This window comes from Hemicordylus capensis, chromosome 2 (assembly GCF_027244095.1).
Source record: "Hemicordylus capensis ecotype Gifberg chromosome 2, rHemCap1.1.pri, whole genome shotgun sequence".
In the NCBI taxonomy this organism is placed as follows: Eukaryota; Metazoa; Chordata; class Lepidosauria; order Squamata; family Cordylidae; genus Hemicordylus; species Hemicordylus capensis.
Genome location: NC_069658.1, coordinates 360,504,334 through 360,527,818, shown reverse-complemented (window position 1 = coordinate 360,527,818; position 23,485 = coordinate 360,504,334). Strand labels below are relative to the sequence as shown.

Sequence of the window (23,485 nt, the reverse complement as noted above, 5' to 3'; positions counted from 1 at the left end):
TACAGGAAGCCTTTCAACGACAGGGGACAGTCCATAAGATTCGTAAAAAGGCGCTGTATACAATAGTATCCCCCCTTCCTTATTCTAAACTCCTGTTTATTATTCCCATTCACTGTCTCCCCCATGTGGTCCTAATAATTTTACTGCTGCTAATTATCCATACTGGGATTTGTGAGTACTGTTTTTTTAAAAATCCTGTCAGAAGAATGTAACCTTTCTAGTTTAGAGAATTTGCTTGAGAGTACTTACTCCTACATTTGTTTAAGCTGCAGCTAAGAACTGTGTTTTAATTTGTATCTTTCTGAAGCAAAAAAGAACACTTAAACCACACAACAATAAAAGATAGTGGCCTACATATTGCACAGTGTCCCACTAGTGATTTCCACTCCACCCACACTGCTACAGGCATTTAAAACAAAACTGATGTCATTGCACAACAGCACTGTTGCATAAATACCAAAAAATTGCACAGTTACACAACACTGCAGCCATTGGAAATAATGGCTGTAATGCTGCAAAACTGCATTTGCACAGTTTGTCAGCATTTGCACAATAGTGCTCTTGTGCAACTATGTAAGTTTTGTTTTGCATGTCTGTGGCAGTGTGGGTGGTGGGGAAACCAGCAGCAGAATATTGGTTGGTGTGTGAACCATTAAGAGCAAGAATGGCCCTGCCTACTGCATCCTTTGACTGCAGCCTTGAGTATTTTCCACAGCTTCGTAAAGTAGAATATGCACATGCATGAGCAGAGGCTGTCTTTATAATGGCTGTGTTTGCACATAACACAAAGTCGGAAGTCGCCGGACCCGTGGTATCAGTTTGAAACCATGAATTGCATGGCGGATGTTAGTCCAACTGTAGCCCAGCAATCTCCGTTTTCAGGACAGGGGAGCCTCTCCCTCTTCCTGGTCCACCAAGGCCACATTCCAGCAAGCTTCATAGTGGCTCACATCACCAGACTCTGGGCAAAGCATCAGAACATCACTAGAGTGGCTGCCATTGGCCACAAAGGGTGTGTGCTGAGTGTGATTGTGCCTTTTCAGAATGGTCCACCCACCTTCCACATGGAAAGGGCATTTAATTCTCTTTAAATGCTATGCCATGCCAGCATTTCATTCATTCATTCATTCATTCATTCATTCATTCATTCATTTGATTTCTAATGGCTCAGGGCAGTTTACACAGATAAATAATAAATAAATAAGATGGATCCTTGTCCCCAAAGGGCTCAAAATCTAAAAAGAAACATAAGATATACACCAGCAACAGTCACTGGAGGTACTGTGCTGGGGGTGGATAGGGCCAGTTACTCTCCCCCGCTAAATAGAGAATCACCGCGTTAAAAGTTGCCTCTTTTCCAAGTTAGCACTTCCATGTCTTTTGACAGCAATTGCACCACTGCCATCTTAAGAGTCGCAAAACAAAACTGTCTTGCATATGCACAATTTGGGGGGCACTATTTCCCAGCACACGTCTAGGGGGGCACTATTTCCCAGTTAGGAAAGGGAGGGGGATGTGATGACCTCCCAGGAGAGGATATGTATATGAGGGAGAGCAAAGGATCCTGTAGGATCTGACCTGCTGTGACCAAGGATGCTCTTGCGAGGGCTGACCCTGAGAAAGCAGTCCATGCAGACCAAACCACACCACCCCTAGTGGCTTGCTGCCAGCTGACTAGCACTCACATGAGAGGGCCAGCCTACTGGGGAGGACCTTGGGGTCAGACACTCATGGTCTCCCATTGGTCCTCACACTTATGAGTTAAAGAAACCAAAAAAAGTGAGCCCTGCTTATGTGGGCCCCCAACATTCACTGGTTAATGATAGAACTTTTGCTTTGCAAACCCCTCTACCCCTGAGAAGCCTTGCAAAGACCCAAAGTAGATTTTAACGCCCCATGTATCCGAGCCTTGCCGCATGTGTGAACTGGGAAAACACCAGGTGCAGGGATGGATCTTTACTCTCATTCAAAGTTCCTGGGTTTGGACTGGCATTGTGCTGTATGAAGATCTCCTGCTACAGGAAATCAAGGAGAGGGGAGCCCCAGTTTCCAGCTGGAAAACGGTGTTGGCATTTTAGGTCACAAGCAAGGTGGATATGGCCAAATGGGAGGATGGACTGGCAAAGGGCATGCTTTGAAAGCTTCTTGGCAGCAGCCACCAAGACAGGGAGAGCTGTGGCTGGGATAACCATCCCCACTGCTAGTTTGTAAAGAGCACCCTTTCATGAGAGAGCAGTCCATGGGGGAAGGGGGATTGTTGTCACACATTATTAGCGATTCAGCCCAACATCCCTGTCCCCACAGATGGTTCTTCTCATGAATTGTGGGAGGTATCCCCATGGCCTTACACACTCATGAGTGAGCGGTCCATTCAGGAACAGCAGCCATCATTATCACAGATGACGAATCTCTCCTTTCACCGGGGTAATGCTGTTCCTGCTGCCTGGCCCTTCTCATGAGTAAGCCTGGGGACTGCACAGTTACCTCAAAGGGGAAGGGGCTGGGGCCCCCATTCCACAACATCATTGTACAAAAAATAAAACTTAACCATTCAAGAATTCCTGATTGGGGCTGCCTTTTAAACTTGTCTCCAGGTATCCCCACCCTGCCATATGTTTCCATCCCAGGGCTGTAATGGGTGCCCTACTTATGTTGCCTCCTGGAGTACTTTTGCTTGTGAACATACATCATTGTTGCTTCTCAAGGAGCAAGGCACTTAGTGCCCGTCCTGTCATCCCACCCCTTTCCCCTCCTTCTTGCCAGGAAGGGGGAGCAAGGACAGAGTAGGAAGAGACTTTGCCATTTGACAGGCTGACATGCTAGGGCTGGGATGTGGTGGCATCCCAGTTGCCTGGCAACAGCTTTGTTGAGGTGGCCTGCGAGAAGCACCACAGGCATGGAGTGGGTGTGATCCCGGGTGGGTATGCACCACCATCTCTATGGTTTCTGGAACTGTGGTTATGGCACCATCCGCATTTGGACATAACACTGCAGAGGCCAAACCTCAGGTTTTGGAGGCAAACCTTACTGCAAACTGAAATTTCAAATTGGAGTTTGGCGAGGGAAACGACAGGTTGCTTTTGGCTCAAAATTGCAGTTGTATGAATTCATAAATAATGGAGTTCCAACCTCTGCCCTGTTTAATTCATTTCACATTACATCCAAATGCAGCCATAGTTTCTTATTGTATGTCATTGTCTGGTTTGCTAGATGGGTGGTGTCTACTAGGACTAAATGGCTTTAATGTTGAATACATTGCATAGAGAGAATGAGGCAACCAGACTCAAAACTGTGAGTCAGGGTTTCAGGCAAAAACTGGCCAACTTTTATTAATAACAGAGTAAAAATAACCATCAGTCTCACACATGGTGTCTGAAGCAAATAATGGAAGTTGGGGAGCAGCATAACTATAAAAACCTCAAAACAAAATAGTAGAGTAAACAAAACAGCAGAATAACCATACCTACCTGGCAGTGCAAACCAGTGCTCTAAGAGGAGGTGTGCAATTGCAAACCTGAAACAAAGGGCCAAGATTACTGAAGCAGGCAAAGCCTACTCCTGGCACCCACTTTACAACCCAAATGCAATAAAATAGCTGCTGTTCCAAGAAATAACATCAGAAAGTCTCAATTGAACAAAAAAGCAATTCCCAAATCTGAACACATACAAAAAACAATTCCTTTTATTCTCCTTTTATTTGGGCTGCTCCCCAGCTTCCACATTACCATCAGTTTATTACAATAAACAAGTAGAATTATTGCATTATCTTGCCTCGCCTGAATGGACCAACAACATTTTGTCTAGATCTACCACATATTTTTGAAACTCCTTCAGATTCATCAAATTATAACATCAATACCTGCCCAGGGCTACAATCCTACATAAAGATATTTGTAAATAAGTACACTCAAACCATAGGAATTCAGGTTAAGCATGGTTGGGATCAGGCAGTCCATGATGAATTCCTTCAAATGTATTGGAAATGTTTTTGTTATTCGCACTGAGTAACTTTCCTCGTGACTTATTGTGAATTTATGTTCTTAATATGCTGACCATGCACTCTAGAGTAGAAATTGTTTTTCTATGGATTCATCTTGTGCATTAGTTATTTCTGAGCAGCTTTTAATCTCTCTTGTCTATTGCATTTTTCCTCTGGGAAGTATTCAACACTTATGTGACAGACATATTGTGTGTGAAAGAAACTGCTGCACCACGAAATGCTTTACATGCATTTTGCAACTATGGCTTCAATTGTTAAAGCTTCTGCCAGTTGTGTGGAAATGGTGTATTCATTCAATGAACCATGCCAACTTGCTGAGAAAACACATTTGGCATGTGTGAGAATACACAAATATGCTCTTCACAACTGACTCATGCATACTTTGTACCTTGGTATCCATATCTGAGTATAAAGTCTTTATCTTGGTAAATGCCAATTGTTCTCCCTTTTAACATTGAGGAGAAGCGTTTCAAAACCCAGTTTAAGCTTGCCCTCTGGTGATTCTTTCTACACTCTTTTTTTTAAATGACAACCTAGGACTGGGGTTATGTGCCTTGGGTCTCAAGATGTTGTTGGATTACAGCTTCCATCACCCGCAGCCACAATGACCACTATTACAGCTTGGGATCATAGGAGTTGCAATCCAACATCTATAATGTAGATCCAAGGCTGGGGACACTTGTCCTAGGAGGTCCATTCCATGGAGCAATGTAAAGCAGTTACTCTAGGCAGCAGATTCCAGCAGAAAAAAAATCCCAATTTTCAATCTCTCTGACATTTTTGTTAACAGGAGCTCCAGTACAATGCTGCAGTAGGGTCGGCATGTTGTTTTGAATTTTCTTGATCAGGTGTTGCATTATTGTCTTTATTGAATTAATTGTGGAGGTGGTTTAATATTGAATTTGTTTTGTTTCTTTTATTGTAAATCACCTTGAGGTCACTGGTAGTGCAGAATGCTTGTACATCATCATCAGTCAACATCATAATCATCCCGACACAAATGGAGGCAATTGCCTTCACCCACAATTGTACACAGGGAGGCTATTCACACGGCGGGAGGAAATCTGGCTAGCGGAGGCTAGCCCAATTTCCTCCCATCGTGTGAACCACCAGGCTCGGCTGCAAGCCCGATGGTTCCTAAGCGGGTAACCTGCTAAAGAACCCCTGCCCTTAAACCAGGTTTGCGGAGCGAGCACTCAGCAAACCTGGTTTTTTTACTTGTGTGTTGCTGCGGCGCGGCATGGCATCTCATGAGTAGACCCCCGACCGGGAGGCTGAAAAGCAGCCTCCTGGATCAGGGATCTCTCCAGCGCAGGGCATGCTCTTGCACAGGGCATGCTGGAGCTTCCAGGGGCCGCACGGCCCCCAAACTCCCCAACCCCGGCCAGCTCCGTGATGGAGCCAGCAGTCGTGTGGGCGGCTGCTGTGGCTGCCCAGAGCAGACTGCTCCCCACAACCCCCCTAGAGGCTCTTCTCACTAATCGTAAGAAGAGCCTCAAAATGTTACATTCATCCTGAGATGCCAGTGAAATATGGGCTGACTGAAATACTCAATGGAAGTCACAGCTAACTTGTCCTATTAATTCCAATGGGAATGCCACAGAGTAATTTTGTAAGAATGTCAGCCATGGCAAATAATCCTACACACTATAACAGGCACAGGGATCATTCACTACCAGGGGCCACAGAAAGGCCATTTCCCCCCAGTTCCATGGCAGCTATAATGTGTGCTCTAGCCCACTCTGTTTTACCTGAATAGCTAATTGTCTGAATATGACTGATGTTCTCCATCCCTACTCCAGATATATGGCATTGGTTGTATACTGTGTAATTAATCCATGTATAAAAGTGTATCCATATTTGAATTCTAAGCAGTTTATCTTATTGCCAGCTTCAGACTGTTCTCCCCTTACTCAGGGTTACGCACAGACACACCAACACCAACACCCTAGCAGTATCGACTGTTAGAAAGTACTGGGAACAAGGGTCCTGCTCTCAGTTCAACACTTGTACACATGCAAGAGACTGATATGAAGGCAATATAGTCTCCACATAAATTGTTGGAGCTAGGACCCTGGCAGCATCAGCTCTCCGCTGCAAAGTCTCATAGTGGCCACTGGGGGAGCGGGCTTAGGGTCATGGATAAAAGTGCTGGACTCTTCCCCTCTTTGTTCTTCCTGTGTTAGTCTCCATTTTGTCTCAAACAGAGATGACTGTTTCTTTTGGTCTCTCTCTACAGCTGTGGGCTACAGCTGAAATAAACTGCAAAATCTTTTGTAACTTTTTCTTTAAATAAATCCTTGTAGTTCTTCAGTGCTAAAGAACTGTTTAGTTCTTCAATACTAAAGACCTCTTGCTTTGTTGCTTTCTCACCAAACTGGTTTTGCTCTGCTATTTGTGGACTGAACTGCCATTCTTCCCCTAACTAAATCAGCTTAGTGGTCCCAGTCAAATGATTCACATATGTCACAGCACGTTACACACCTGCTGTTTGCTAATGGGAGGCCACTGCTCACCGTTTGGGAAGGGAAGTGTGATCCAGGTTCATCAGTTCAGCACAGTAAGAAAAAAGATCTTCAAGAAACTGCTTACAGATCTATGAATCAGGATGTCCCTTATTTATATAATTCAATAACATCTCATATTATAATTGAAACAATGTATTTTTCTCCCCCTCACTTTCTGTTGCAGAACTGGAATTTTTATTACTATTGCCATCCCCTGGTTATTGCTATTTCCAGGGTCTCTCGAAATGACCTGGGTTCATAGTGTGATAAGGAACTCTTGGCAATAGTGTACAACAATAGACATGAAAATGGCACATACAGAGGAAAAGGTACAAAAGTGCTATCACAACCAAAACTCTATTCAAAACATGTGGGAAACTAAAGTCTCCCATTTTATTTAATCATCTCATATGCAATCTAATCGCTATAGATTTCACCTTCCAAAGATGCTGCTCCAATCAGAAATGTGTAACAACCTCTTCTGAAGCCACAAAGATTCTGCAACAGTGACAGCAGCATATCTCATCATGCTGGTCTGTAGTGGAGATCTTGTGGCTTGTTTTTCAATCAGCGCACAGCCAGTGATCAGCTGACCACTGCAAATGAATATGCAAATTAAATGCAGCTGATATTAAACCTGCATGTTGATTTAAGCTAGTGCAGACGCACCTTCAAAGGTTCAGACAGAAAGTGCTGGCACTATTTCATTGAAATCAGTTAAAGGTCTAGCTCTGCATTGTTCAACCAAAGGCTGATGGGAAAAATTAAATTTAATGCACCATCAACTTGGTGCCTTTATCAATATTTCATGAATACTCTTACCTTTCTTTGTCATTTCTTTCATTGCTTGAGATTGTGGTCCTAAATTTAGCCCATTTGTTCACACGAAAGAAGGAATATATCTGAAGAAGCTAAAATGTATAATGGCTTCATTTCTCTATTAAATAATGGGGAAAGCCAAAGTTAACTAACAGTGGGATATTATTAGTTTCTGCTTTGTAACCCAAGTAGCAATTTTCAGCAGATGATCTGGTACATGGAGCTTTATTCTAGTTAAAATTAAGTGGCAAAGACTTGAAGCAGGAATGATTTCTCTGCTGATCCCTAAAGTCAAAGTGATAATGAAATTACTTCTTAAATCATCCATGAGGCTATTATTGTCATTTTCTGAGGCATTATTCTAACCAGCTGGAGCCTGTCAGTTCCGCTTGCTGTATCAATTTCTCCTCACCATTGTACCAAACAGCAAAGCTGCCTCCAAAGCTGTTTCCTGCAGCATAGTTGCACTGCACCACATGAACAGAGATGTGAACTTCAGAATCCCTTGCAGAGAATGCTGAGAACCCCAGTTACGTTGAAAGGTCCTGGGGACACCTCTGCTCTGTAACGCAAGGAGGCTATTCACACAAGCGTGCAAAACCAGGCTAAGGGAGCCCAGCCCAGTTTTGCACACTCATGTGAACCACCAACCAGGATCGTGCCCGATCCTGGTGGCTACACTGTGGCAAACCCACCAAAGTAGCCTCTTTCTAAAATGAAGTTAAGGGAGCAAGCTGAGAGAGGCTCCTGCCTGTAACCGTGGAGAAGCCGCTGCCAGTCTGAGTAGACAATACTTCGCTAGATGGGCCAACGGTCGGACTCAGTATAAGGCAGCTTCCTGTGTTCCTAGCCTCATTTTTTTTTAAAATCATGTGTCAGTTGTGGCTGCTTGCAGCTGCAGCAGGCACACTCAGGAGGAGGGGGATCCCAGTAATGCACCACGCACTCGCGCGGTGCATTATTGGGACTCCTGGGGGCAGGGTGGGGTGACACACAGCAGCGCATCTCAGCACCCCGACCCCCCAGAGCTGCTGAATGAGCCGCAGGCAATCTGCCACTCATCCATGTGCCCAGGGATCTCCATCATCTGTGGAGAAGGTAAGCTGAACCCTCCTTCCCCACATATAGCCTGCGAGCTCTTCTCACTGATCGTGAGACGAGCTCTAGGATTTCATTAAATATTGCTGCTTCACAGGATTGCCTGGCCTTGGTTGCTTGTGCAATTGGTGCAAAACCCAACAAAACCAAGACAGGCAGGGTCAAATCACACAACAACATGCAAGATGACTCTTAGAGGGACGTCTCTGGGTCCCACCACTTTCTGAGGTGAGAGTGGTGGTGGCATCAGAGGTCTTCTCTGATGAGGCAGTCTGGTTGTGGGATGCTCCTCCCAGGAGGTTCACTGAGCATTAGTTCTGATGTCTGTGGTGTTTTTGGTTAATCCATTCCTTGATCCAGGCCAGCTTTTGAATGGGGCTTTAGTTACTTCTATTCCGGCCCTGGTATAGAGGTGGGGCTAACAAACAGCCAGCAGCAAGAGCACTGAAAAACAGACTGCACTTGCCTCTCTGTAGATAATATCTGTTTCATTGAACTATTAATATTTATGATTCCAATCCACTGCCTTGTTCTTGCATACCACAATTCTTTCCCCTGGATTCTACAATGTACTTTTGCTGTCAGGTGAACACCTTTTCCCCCCCTTCTTTTTCTTTTTTCTTTTGCCTCGACCAGCATTTTAGATCTCTTTTACGCTGGAGTTTTTTTCTGTTTTTAATGGTGCTGATGTTGCTGCATGGATCCTGTTTGCATATCCTTCATTTTATTTGTTAGTGAAATGTGAAGACCAGCTGACCCAGAAGTTTAAGCCTGGGCCAGTTTCAGAAAACGAAGAGTGTTTCTTCTAGGATAAAGGAAATGGAAGCCACATGAGACAAGCATCCTTTGAAGCAATTGTGTTAAAGCAAGCTGTAAGCACTTAAAAGGTGCTCTTCAAGGAAAGTGCATCTTGTTGCTCCTTCTGTTCTCTGTATAACATACTATTCCACCTCTTGAGAACTATTCAGGAATTATTCAAAAAGTGTGTTTCAATGCATTTGTGCTGTACAGCTTTGCTAATGGCAGAGGAAGCTTCCCAACCATGTGATCCTAGAACCTATAATGATTAACACTAGTCCATGAAAGGGAGGAGAATGCAACTGTTTTCTGGGACTAAGTGCTAATGTGCAGAACAATCATTCAAATAGGCAATTGCAGGGTAACCTTCAGCTGCCAATGACAAAGATTATGCACTTCTATAGTGCCTCTTACCAAAGCATAATGCCTCTCTACTTGCATGAAAATCATAGGAACATAGGAAACTGCCATATACTGAGTCAGACCATTGGTCTATCTAGGTCAGTATAGTCTTCACAGACTGGCAGTGGCTTCTCCAAGGTTGCAGGCAGGAATCTCTCTCAGCCCTATCTTGGAGAAGCCAGGGAGGGAACTTGAAACCTTCTGCTCTTCCCAGAGCGGCTTCATCCCCTGAGAGGAATCTCTTACAGTGCTCACACATCAAGTCTCCCATTCATATGCAACCAGGGCAGACCCTGCTTAGCTATGGGGACAAGTCATGCTTGCTACCACAAGACCAGCTCTCCTCTCCTCGACCACACCTGTATGCACATAGAGTCCCCTTTTGGACTTGTACCCCAGTGAAAGATAGGATGGGGGCAGCAAGCAGAAGCATTCCTCAAGTGAGGAACTAAATGCCACAACCCTATTCCCACCCCACACATGCATTCATCCCCCACCCCCTTACCTGACTGCTCAGTAGCTAGGTGACAGGTGGCAAGAAGAACATCACATTGCTACTCCACACTTTACCACCTCTGCAGGATTGGCTGCATATGGGAGCTGCTGTGCCTGGCATCAGTGGCAGTCATACCAAAGCAAAAGGAAGCAGAACAGAAGGGGGGAATTGGACTGGAGGGGTGCTACTCAAGCTGAGTGGCTAGAGTGGTGCTGCCATCAATTCTGTGGTACTCCTAGCACCACTCTCCCAAATTTGCCACCCGAGGCAACTGGCTTCACCTTGCTTCATGGTACAGTCAGCCCTACCAGAGTGACATTGACTGAATCCATGAAGGGGAAAGGTGTGAATAAGGCTATCAGAAATGTCCTAGTTTCCTCTGCCCATCCAAAGTTCTTCAAGGGAATGAGCAAACTTTGGATATCTTACAGAAGTTGTGGTTTCTAATACATCTAGACTCCTTTTCAGTGTGCTAAGACTTGGACACTCAGTAGTTGTGTATGAAGCTTCTCCATATGAACCTGCCTGAATACATTGGAGGATTTGCTCTGTGTTCCTGTGCCATCAAAGGTATGCAGCTTGGGTACCAGAGACAGGGTTTTTTTTCTGACATGACAACAAGATTATGGAGGACACTCTCAAGGAAGGCCCACCCAGCCCCACCTCTGCTTGCTTTTCAGCAAGCCATGAAAACATATTACTTCCAGTGTGCTTTTGGGATTTCTTTCATCAAATTGATATTTTATGGTGATGTTAGTGAGAATTTGGTAACTGTTATACATTTTTATTGCTATTAATATTTTAATATTGTGTTGAGTATTTCAAATTTGTAGTCTGTTAGGAGTAATTTTTTTAAATGGAACAGTGGGGTGACAGTATTTAGAAATAGAAAAATATAACTATATGGATGTCTGCCAGCTTCTGCTTTTCTAAGGGAGTGAATTGTGGAAGCAAATGCTTATGTTGCTGCTTGCTGTTATCTGTCCTTTCATTACCTCTTCTACTACCTGGTTTGAGAACAACTTATCTATTTTGGCGTTGCATACAACCTTTTGAATAATTGGTGGCGGGGGGGTAATTTTTTTCCAACTTAGTACCTTGCTTCTTCTTATTGGTTAAGCACATACTGAAATAGTGACATGAATGTGACTGTGACATCACTCCCCACCAACCCACCTCAGCTCAAAGGAGATGTCCTTTGAATGGCTTCTCCTAAGAACCAGGGGCAAGTTGCAGTGCAAAATTCCCATAAAATGTCCTCCTAACAGGCTATACCCCAACCAAAGTTGGTGTGTGGTGCCTTATGAAATGATGACTTGCTCTCTGAACTGTGAACACTGATGGCATCGTAATGCCAACACTAGCACTGTTAAATACCTCTTCATCTTGATACATCAGTATTGTACTTGGGGCATTGATGAGAGTCTGGGCTCAAGGGATATACTACAGATCCTCCTGCACAGCCCAATGATATGAGACTCAGTATGAAGCTGAGTTACAGTTGCAGGTTCACCTTGAAAGGAATGTGATGAGTTATCTACTAATCAATAGCAATAGCCAGATTCTTTGAACTTGACATTTATAACAATCGTCTTTGAAAAGCTCCCGAGGATTCATTTTTCAGCTTTCCCATTCATTTTTCCCCATCTCCCAGCAGTTCTTACAACAATAATGGGTTTCATGCTATCCATCCAGGCACACAGATTTTTTGCATGACCTTAACCTGCAGTATTGCAAGCAGAGAATGGAGCTGCTTCATTAAATCAGCATTATAGATGTGGCAAATAGCAAATCCATTGTCTAAAACTTTGTGGAAGAAGCATACTTCAATATATCCAGCACTACTCTTAATGGTCCTTTTGTACCATTAGAGTAATAATGATACAAAATAATGGCAGCCATAGGAGCCATAGCCAGCCGCATCATTAGGCGAAGCATGTATTGTGGTGCCATCTGAAACTGTTGCTTTGTTGTTCATTGGCCCACATGTTCCGCAGTGTTATGCTGGCATTGCTGATCAGCCTGCATTGTTGTGGGCATCTAAGGAAGTGCAGGTGACTTTGCACAAGTGCACAAGCATGCAAATACTAAAAGTTGCACAGCAGCACTTTGGGAATGTTACTGATTTCCCCCCCGCCCAATGTAAATTGTGCTCCTGAAGGGCAGGCATGCAACTTTAAGTATGTGTGCACTTGCACTCTTGCACAAGATCGCAAATACTTCCTTAGGTGCCCACAGCAGTACAGGCTGATTAGAAATGTCAGCATAACGGTGCAGAACGTGTGGGCCATTGTCTTTAGCAAGCTTCCCCCCCCGGCAACTTTTTAAGGTATTTCAATATACTATGAAGCCCTTTTCATGATCGGTGAGAAGAGCTACGCTTTTTTGCAGGGAAGAGGCCTGAAAGTGCTTACCTCCCTGCTACCTAAGTGCTCGCCGCCACCTGGAGCCTCGCAGCTCCCGGTGGTTCTCATGAGCAGCAAAAACTGGCTGGGCTTCCCTAGCCCAGTTTTTGCTGCTTGTGAGAATAGCTTCTCTGTTTTTCTTCCACAAAGATAACTCTGTATAGGGGATACACATGTACACCATCATATTTACAGTATGGTGCAAGTGTTTATCTTACTATGATACACAGAATAGGAAATAACTGAACATGTCAATGGCTTCCTCCACTATCTCCATTTAGCTTATAAAGCCCCTGAGCACTCTTCCAGGTTGATATAACTCAGAATTATTCCCTTTTTCTAAAACATTTTACACATAGCAGGGCTGTGTATATACCATGGCCATCTTTGCACATAGTGTGAAACTGTGGGTTGATGAACCTGAGGTTAATCATTGAACCCTGGAATCATCCCATAGATCATCTTCCAATCTGGGTTGGGCAACTTCCAGTTTCAGGGTAGAGAATTCCCTCCCTCTTCCTGGTCCGCTGAGGCAGCATCCCAGCAAGTTCCGTAGCACTCCTGTCATCAGACTGTAGGCAAGGTGACAACACATAAGCAGGACAGCAGCCATTGGCCACAATCTCCAAGGGGGAGTGCCCAGCGTAATCATGCCTTTTCGGCATGGACAGCCCACTCTCGGCAGGAAAGGGCATGTAAACCCTTTAAAATGGCATTAAAACCCTTTTCCTTACACCACATACACTGCTGTCCTCACAAGAGCCCCACAGCCAGACAGTCTTGCACAAAGCACAATTACTGGTAATGGGGGTGGTGGTGGTGGAGAGGGGCATTATTTTCCTGTTACTCTGGGAAGGGATCATCACAACTTCCTAAGAGGGAATATGTATGAGAGGGCAGGCAAAGGTTCCTGGGGTCTGGACCTCTGTGTCAAAGGATGATCTTGTGATGGCAGACCCGGTCAAAGAAGTCCAGGAACCCCTAACACACTCCTGCCCCCAGGTCAGCTTGCTGGCCAGGGATTAGGCCTCTCATGAGAGGGCCAGTCCACTGGGGTGGACCAGAGGCTGCATGAGCTTCAGGTCTCTATAGGACTGCACCCTCCTGAGTTAGGCCATCCAACTATAGGGGGCCACACTGGTATGGGTTCCCCAGTATATCTGTTTTAAAGTAGAACTCATACTTCCCACTTTCCCCTCTACATTCAACCCCTGCAGACTTCCAAATATTCCGGGTCAATCCATGAGTCCTGACATTTACCTGTGGGCTCATTCTGGCAAGATCAGGGATGCCTCATAATGCAGAGTCCACATTCCTGGGCTGAGACAGGCACTGCCATGTATGGAGATTGGCTGCTGTGGGGGATCACAGATGATGGGAGTCCCTATTTCAGTGATCCCTCGCAAGCAGAATGGCCATATTGGGCAAAAAAAATCAACATGCATATGTGCCAGGGATGACCAGACTGCCAAAGTGAGTGCTTTCACTCCTGCTGTCCAGTATTCACTGCAACCTGGAAAGGTGTTGGTGTGGGACCCTGCCCTGCATCTTATGGGAATCTAGCAATGGAACTGGGTGATGACAGCCCTCCAGCCCACATCCATGTCTCTATGGCAGGACTGCTCAACTTCATCCCACCTGCAGATGTTGGCCTACAACTCCCATCATCCCTGAATATTGACCACTGTGGCTAGAGATGCTGCGAACTATAGTCCAAAAAAGGCTGGAGGGCCGAATTTGAGCAGCCCTGCTCTATGGCCTGCCACTCTCATGATAGAGTGGCCATGGGAGGTCACATGTTATTAATGATTCATTCATGTTATTAATGTTTCATGAGTAATGTCATAGTGTGTGTTTTGCACCCAAGGAGAAGGACCTGGGCCCTTCCCCTACTAATTTGTACAAACAATAGAGCAGAGCCACTCAAGAATTCTAGGGGCTCCCTTTCAACCCAGACCCCAGGTATCACTCCCCTGGCATGTGTTCTCTTTGTTGAGAAACAACCGGGCTGCACAGTATATGGTGCCATGAGGACTCCATGTGCTTTTGCAAATACTTCATCACTTGATTTCTGGAGACCTCTCAACAAAGTGCCCAGCTTGTCATCCCATACCCTTTTTGTGCAGATTTCCAAAGGGAAGAGAAGATGAGACACAGTGGAAAGTGAGCATCCCCCAATGTGGCTTTTCCCGTTGACGTGCTGTGAAGCTTGGCACATGGAGACAGAGCATTCCTGTTGCTGGGCAACAGCTAGAGGAGTGCAGATACATCGGGGGTGGGGCAAATGGAGAGTTGACCAGTGAGCAGCATTGCAGGCACAGAACTGGTGCATTTCTGGGCTGGTCTGAGCTGCTGTCTCTATGGTTTTGGCAGCAGCCACAGCACAAACCCCAGGTTATGGCGGTGGCAAAATTTGGACAACATGATGCCACATTCAATCCTCAGGCTGGAGCAGAGAAACTCACTACAAAGTGAAGGTTCAAATTATGGTTCTGGCTCAAAAACCTTGGGTCACTTTTGTGATGAAACCGTGGTTTCATGCATTAGGGCACAAAACTGAACTCTGCCCCCTTCACTTCCAGTTTGGTGTTATGTGAGAAGGTGGTCCATACTAAAACACAACACTGGATTAAAATTATGTGCCACAGCAATCCAGATTCCAGGTCAAGAAAAACTAAATTGTGTGACCCATATATTTTATGCATATTGAACAGATGTGCATAATTTCTCTTATTTTGTATAATTCTACATTTTAAAAAAAATGTCTTCTGGTTTTTCTGGTCTTGGCATGGGGACTCAAGCTTTGCTCCAACCATGGAAAATCTTCAGCAACACCTCTGAAAGCTCATGCGTAAATAAGGAACCAACTGAATCAAGCACTTGCTTTGGGGGAGGGGGGAAATTAAAGCTAAGGTTCTCAGGAATTCGAATTCTGCACCTAATGATACATTTGCACTTTTTTGTTGAATAAATTAGTTCAGTTCAGCTAATGAAAGGAATTGAGGAAATACAAAGGAATCAAAGACATAAATTGTACTGAAAGAATTATTTTTTCAGTTTAGTTTGCTATATTTCTAGATGGAATTTTATGACAGAAAGATTAATCTCTAATCCTGATCTCTAACCTTGTTTCACTGACTGGACACTGACTGGTGTGCAGCCAGCCTCTGAATCAGGAAATAGGAGCAGAGTTAAAAGGGCCAGCTTCATATTTCTTCTTCAGTGGCATCAAATGCCACATGGCTACTGCTGAAGTTCTGGCTGAATATGTGAGGGTTTTTTCCCCTTACAGAAATATGATGTTTCTTTTCCCCCCTAAAAGGAATGCTTGATTTCATATCAACCTGCTTGTACACTGTGGTCATCTGCCAATGCTCTCCTTCAGACATCTCCACCACCAGAGGTGACGCAGGTGGCTACCGGAGACAGGACATTTCCAACTGTGGTTTTCCATTTATTGAACTCTGTCCCTGTGGGAGCTCATCAGGCATCTACAGTGTTACTTTGGGGTGGCAGCAAGACTTTGTAGTCTCCCAGACTTCTAAGGTAACTTAACGAATTTAAATTATAGTTGGCATTCTGCTGCCTATTCTGCTTTATTGTCCTAATGGTGGTTTTTATGATTGTATGTTTTTGTTTTTATTATATTGTAAAATGCTCTGGAATCAATTGATGAAATGTGGTATACAAACCTTGGAAATAAATATTCCACTTGTTGAAAGGCCCTGAGTGGCACTGCTCAAAGTGGCACTGCTCATAGCAAGCGATGAGCCTACTAATTTGTGACATTGTCACATAGCCAAATCTAATTGACTATGTAGTGGCATGAATGACATCCCATTCATTATATGATTCCTGACTGACTACAGTCACAAGGAAAAGAAGCCCTTTCAAATTAAAAAAAGTGGCATTGAAGCAGTAGAATATCAGGTAAATAATAATTATGAACAACTATAAAAGGATGTGAAAAAGTGGAAGACAGAAGGAGTTGCAGACACACACACACACACACAGAGGAATAGCTACTTTTGCACTAAAATTGACACAAACGTTTGGTACAGCAGGAGTTTAAAGTAACATGGCAATATCATGGCAATTTGCCAATATTATTGCTGCTTTAAGACAATCTTTCTATACATTCTAAAAAGAAGAAGAAAGAAAGCAACTTTCATTCCTCTTCAGAGAGCAAACTAAAAGGAGATCCATTTTTTTCTTCAAGACTTCTTCATGACTGGCCAAAATTGGGACATAAAATTAAAAAGGGATGTATCTGCCTCTAACTGTTACCGTTAAAAAATAAAATAAAAAAGCCTCCAAAAAAAAGAAAAAGGCAAAAACTCACATCATTAGCCCTGCTAACTTGGCAAAGAGGCACTTTTTAACATGGTGACTCTCTTTATTTAGCAGGGGGGAGAGTAACTGGCCCTATCCACCCCCAGCACAGTACCTCCAGTGACTGTTGCTGGTGTCTATCTTATGTTTCTTTTTAGACTGTGAGTCCTTTGGGGACAGGGAGCCATCTTACTTATTTATTATTTCTCTATGTAAACTGCCCTGAGCTATTTTTGGAAGGGCAGTATAGGAATCAAATAAATAAATAAATTAGATTTTTCTGGATTAAAACAATGATGCAAGATGATCTCTGGCCAATTGCAGCAATGACGTCGTATTTCGATTCAGTCACAAGACAACTGTTACCCTAAGGTTTGTGCCAGCAGCATGACACCCTGGAACAATCCCCACAAGCTGGGAGGTGACGCATACTTACCAACTTGTCCCTATTTCCCCATTCAGGTGAATGGGGAAATAGCGACATGTTGGCAGGTATGGGGAAGTGTGGGGAGAGAATAGCCCCTCTGTTTTGCTTCCTTTTTCTTGTTCATGGCTATTTGCTGTTCATTTCCCCAGCCTGATGTAAAAGTGCCATGCTGCAAACCTGAGACTAGAGTTCCACATCACATAGGGAGTCCACTGGCAGGGAAGAACATTCTCATCATTAAAAATATATTCTCTGTGTATTGAAAGCTGGGGAAAATATGCCTTCTGGCAATATTAATGACCTGATTCCAGCTCACTGAATGAATAAAAGCAACAGCCAGAAAAGCCCACACTATTCTTCTGTAGCACTAAGGAGGGAGTGTCTTCTGAGAATGGAGCTGGTATTATTTTGAAATTTGAGCAGTGGCCTTGATGTCATATTTAGCTGACACATTCCTATGAAGTGATTACAACTGTTATCTTTACATCCCTGTGTTAGGATTTGTTTCCAGGAGAGGTGGAAACTAGTGAGATGACATTAGTGTGCCCCCCCTTTTGGGGGGGAGGGAGGCAATTATCCTGGCCCCCATCTATATCTCCAGGAGAGATGAGATGACACTGGTGTGGGCAAAAACCACAATATAGGCTTGTATTTTTTATTTATTTAATTAATTTCTATACCGCCCTTCCAAAAATGGCTCAGGGTGGTTTACACAGAGAAATAATAAATAAATAAGATGGGTCCCTGTCCTCAAAGGGCTCACAATCTAAAAAGAAACATAAGAAGCACCAGCAACAGTCACTGGAGGTACTGTGCTGGGGGTGGATAGGGCCAGTGACTCTCCCCCTGCTAAATAAAGAGAATCACCACATTAAAAGGTGCCTCTTTGCCAAGTTAGCAGGCCTCTCTCAGCCCTATCTTGGAGAAGCCAGGGAGAGAACTTGAAACCTTCTGCTCTTCCCAAGTTAGCAGGGGTTATCGCCTGGGTATTTTCTGACATCACCATTGTAGTAGTTCCCATAGTAACATAAGGGCCCATTGTGGCTTAACATATACCATCTAACATGGGTGAGCATCTATTTGAATTCCAGAATCCAGTTCCAGCTCTCAGTATCTTATCCTTAACTCTGTATCCAGACTCTAAATGCCCTTTGCCACTGGTTTGATGGGAGGAGAATTTCTAAGGGCCAAACTATATGAAACTTAAAACTTGCCCTTCCATTTTGGTGGGTTCTTTTCTTAAATACCAGCCATGAGAGAAATTTTGGATTGAGACTATGAAGGTGGGTTAAGTCTTTCCTTCCATGCCATGCTCTTGATTAAAATTGCCTCCAAGCTGCTGTTTGCCCAGGAGGGAAGCTGCTATTTAAGAACAAGTTGTTCTAGTAAGAACTAATCTGCCTACTTTCCTTTCACTATCCCAACAACTGGACTAAATTTGGTCCAAATCAGTTAATCAGTTCACTACTTAGCTTACTTACACAATTCATGTGTCCACCATCTTGAATTGGGGTGGATGACATCATCACAAACAATGCATTGGAGGTGTCCTTATGTGTCTCTACAACTGTACCAAATTTGGTCCAAATTGGTTCCCACTTGCACCTCAAACATTCACATGCCCACCATCATAGCTATTCGTGCTGCACGGAGCAATGTGGATTATGTGGGCATGGGACAACATGCTGAAGATAAGTCAGAAGATCATCTGGGGGGAAGGTAGGTGAAGCTCTGACTTCCCACCCACCCCCTCCCCACCCAAAAATGCTTGTGTGCACAACCTCGTGTAGCAGCGCCCCAGGGCATAGCCAGCCCCATGGCGACCTGTATTTGCTTCCCATCGCTTCCTGCCATTCCTACGTGGGGGCTGCTGCTAGCCCCTTTGGCCTCCCCCCTCCTTCTGCCTTCTACTGCCATCATCACGACCTCCTCCTCCTCCTCCTCTCACAGCCCCTGCCTCTGCTACTGCCACCATCACCCTGGCTCTTGTGGCTGCAGGGTAGGAGACGGAATGCTTCCTCTCACACACAAGTGAGAGAGGGAAAATCCTGTCTCCTCACACCAGAAGCCTGCTGGGCAATGGCAGCAGGTGTGCATACACCTTCATGTTAAAATTTCCTGTCAGATTCTCAGATCAGTGAGCAAAAGGGTGGGATGCTTACTCTCTGGCACCTGTGAGAAAGGAAGTATCCCATCCCTCTCTAACACTGCAAGACCCAATCAGGTAATGGTGGTGGAAGGAGCAGGAGCAGCAAGAGAAGGAGAACAGAGACCGAGGAGATGGAGGTGGGGGCGGCAGGGAGCAGGAGACGGAAGATGGTGGCAAAACAGGGGGTGGTGCAAAGGGGCTAGCGCTGGTCCCCACATGGCAATGGAGCGGAGGGGGGTGCCAGGTGATGCCCTCGATGGCTCCTCACAAGTAGGTGGCTTGTGTTCTCTGGATATACCTGCACAATTACAGCTATGTCTCAGCTGGGCCCTAAGATAATTACATACTATGTTAAGCTTGCAGTAGGGAGATTGGGCCTTGCAGCTCTAGCTTCTTACCTCAGCTTTTCCCTTGTTCTACGTTAGTTAGCACTCCTTTTGGAGTCCATTTACTTTTCCTTATCAAAGTCATTCTGGCAGGCAGTGGCATATCCACCACTGGAGGAGAGGACAAAATCCTGTGGTCAAGGGTCTCCAGGAGACCACCTTCCAGACAGAGGCATAGCTATAATTGAGCAGATGGGTTCAAAGAACACAGGGAGCCCCAGCTCCTGAGGGGCCCCCAGCTCCACTCCTCCCTATTTTCTTCATTATCACTCTCACTCTGAGGGGGTGCCAGGGAGAGTGGCGAACATAGGCACCCTCTCCCCTAGCTACACCCCTGCTCCCAGCCTCTTCCACCCCCTCCACCAAACTGTGCACTTGCTGTTCCCCAGTGGCCGCTCACTCAGGGCCATGGCAGCTTATTGCCCCATCCCAGTGAGAAAAGGCAGACTTGTTCTCATGGAGCATGGGGCAGCACAGCCATGTCATCAGATGACACAGCTGACATGGAGTTGGGACCAAGTATGGTGCTCAACCCCAACACATAGGTGGTGCCCCAAAAAGGCAGGCCAGCAGTGGTAGGCACGTGTCTGGTGGCAACAGGCAAGAACAATGGTGGAGCCAACTTCAGCCATGCTGCACTCCTGCTGGCAGGTCCCTGCAATTTTATCCAAGCCTTTTCATACTCTCATTTCCACTCTGAGGGGAAAATTATATCTATGGAATTTCTGCTTGCCATAGGAGCCCACACAGGTAAATAAAATGGTTGCTCTACCTGATATCCAGAATAATGAGAATTTTATTTATTCATATCCTGACCGTTTGACAATAGCTATGGAAATTCATTAGAGTTTGACCACATTATCTACTATTTTACCACCCTGTATACATACGTGCCAGTTTCTCCAGAGTGTGGCAGAGCTGTGGCCATGTTATTCTATTCTTATAATGCCATTTCCTTTTTATTATATCAAGGAAGACAACTAAAAGCTGAACTGCATATGCTAATGCTCTTTAATGTGTGTACCACATGATAAACTGCTGTAATTCATATTTCTGTTCCAGTTTAAATGAAGATTTGAAAAACCAGATAGTACATCAGAATGACTTTTAGGGGCCAATGTTTTGTTTGAGAAAAATATATATGCCTTGTGTTTTAATGGATTAACTCCAGTATAAAACTGTCACTGTCTCTTTAATTTGTGAATATTTGAGTATATCAAGCAATAAATACATTAGCAATATTAGAGGAAGATGGTAAAACTGATTAGACTGGCCAATATGTTTAGAGAGGGCTGAGAGGGAAAACAACAAGAAATATATGACACTAGCTAGCAACTGAGCAAATTGTGTTATATATTCAGTCCAGAGAAGAACATTGTTGTCAGGGCCTAGTCATAATCAATCTTCTTTTTCCTGTGTCACGATTATCCAATGTATAAGAGTTCTGCCTCCTCACTCAGCAGCCACACACCCAGAGAAGGGTCTGAAAGCATCTGATAAAAATTTTCCATCTCTGAAGATGACCAGGTCTCAGTCTAGCCCATAATAAGATTGAAGATTTCTACAAATTCTCTCCAATTCTTTATCTTGGAGAAGAAATAGGACAAGCAGGAGCCTACAAAAATTCACAAGGCATAGGATTCCCCCTCCCTTTGCAATTCTCTTGGTGGTTATTAAGCATCTTATTTTTGCTGCAGAAATGATTGTTCTGGGGAACTTAGTTCAGAGGATGCAGACCAGAGCCCAGTTCCCTCTCTCTTCCCAATCCTTTTGGCAATGAAGTGGCAACCTGACTTTATTGCTGAAATAGTAATTGGGGGAGGTTTGGGCACAAAGGATGTAAGCAAATGCATACATGTCCTCTGAGGGGAGAAAAGGTGAACCTCAAAAGATGCGGAAGAAAACTGTGTTATTTATTTACCAACACATTTCCATTTTATTATTACATCTCTGTCCACCTACTTAGTTGTGTTTTTTAAATTGAAATTAGTGCTGCCTTCTTTTTTGCTTCCATGTCCCCTGAGCCCAGTTTTCTTTCTTCACATGATCACTTCCTTGCTCCAGTCAGCAAATGGGAGCAGCTGTGTTTTGTCCTCTGCTGCTGGGGATATTCTCCAGCTACAGGACAGGGGTATCCATGCACAACCCTCTTCTGTGGCAGTTTGGAGAGTCAGTAGGCCATTCCCCTCAGAAAAGCAGCATCTCTGTGAACAGAGTATCCCCACGATAGGCAGTTAATGTGGAAACTGAAGTTCATGTGGGAGGTTATGTGATTTGTGAAGTTGAAGGACTTGCCCTACTCCTCTAACACATTTGACCAGCCCTTTCATTGCATGAGGAGGCTGAATGTGTATGCACATATCCCCACCCACATGGCATACCATCACACCACATAATCAGGGCAGTGGGGGAGAATGCCCAAACTGCACCTCACCACCCAATATTTAAACCATACAGTGAATGGTGGTTTGAACATTCTGTCCTCCCACACACAATTATGTAGAACTGGGATAGCACACTGGTTGTGAGCTAGGCGTGCATGTACCTGCTTCCTCTGACATGAGTCGGCAGACCGGTCAGATGGTATTGTCCATAGCAGCCCAATGTGATTTCAGAACAAGTGACTGGTGAATATATGAACTAGGGCTATACCTTTAGGCCCACATCCCAAAGGTGTCCTGATTATGCCCAAGATGCATTAGGCAATCTACACACACAGATCACTGACTGGCAGCCCCCATACAAGTCAAGATGATGTGTTCTGTGTTAGCAGGTGCTTTGGAGAAAGCTGTCTCTGTTCTGTGGAGCTGAAGGCTGAGGAATATCACTGAAGTTATAGGTGCTATTGGATGCCACTTTACTCCCTTACCAGCTCCAATTTTCCCTCTAACAAGGAATCCCAGATGTTTTTGACTACAACTTCCATAATTCCCAGCCAAAGGCCATTGCAGCTGCGGATGCTGGGAGTTGTAGTCAACAACATTTGGAATTCTCTGTTAGAGGGAAAGCTGACCATAGTGAAATCGTTTAAATTAGCCAAAGCAAGGCAGAAACAAGTCCAGTATAGGCAGACCTCTACTGTTTCTTATTATAAACAATTTGGTTCTAATGCTGCTTTCCAATTGCCCGTTGTCTTCTAGACATGTTGGAAAATAGGTTTGCCCTCTCTTCTAAAAACATGGAAACATAGAAGAAAAATGGGGGACATTTTGTATTCCTTTAAAATGTATTGGCTGACATACCATGAAATTTTATATTCACATTGTAATGTTTTTGTACAGTTCTGCAATAGTGCAATTTGCAGAATCCCCAAAATTGCACAACTGGAGGCAGGGCAGTAATAATGGGTGACTTCAATTATCACACCTAGACTGGGTAAATTCACAATCAGGTAATGACAAAGAGGTCAAATTTTTAGATACGGTGAAGGACTGTGCCCTAGAACAGTTGATCATGGAACCAACCAGAGAGAAGGCACCCTTGGACCTAATCCTGAGTGGCACCCAGGACTTGTGTGTAATGTCAACGTTGTAGACCCTTTAGGGAACAGTGACCATAGTGTGATCAAATTCAGCATACATGTGGGGAGAGAATTGCCAAGGAAGTCCAACACAGGCACTTTGAATTTCAGAAGAGGAAACTTCTCCAAAATGAGGAGTATGGTGA

At 44.4% G+C, this 23,485-nt stretch overlaps 1 long non-coding RNA gene across 1 annotated transcript in view; it reads left to right on the top strand.

The window, feature by feature from the left end:
* Positions 1 to 16,167, top strand: part of LOC128347351 (uncharacterized) — a 97,692-nt gene extending 81,525 nt beyond the window's left edge. The window contains exon 4 of the long non-coding RNA XR_008317522.1: positions 15,848 to 16,167. This is a non-coding gene — a long non-coding RNA (uncharacterized LOC128347351). The remainder of the gene's footprint in view (positions 1 to 15,847) is intronic.
* Positions 16,168 to 23,485: the final 7,318 nt, after the last annotated feature.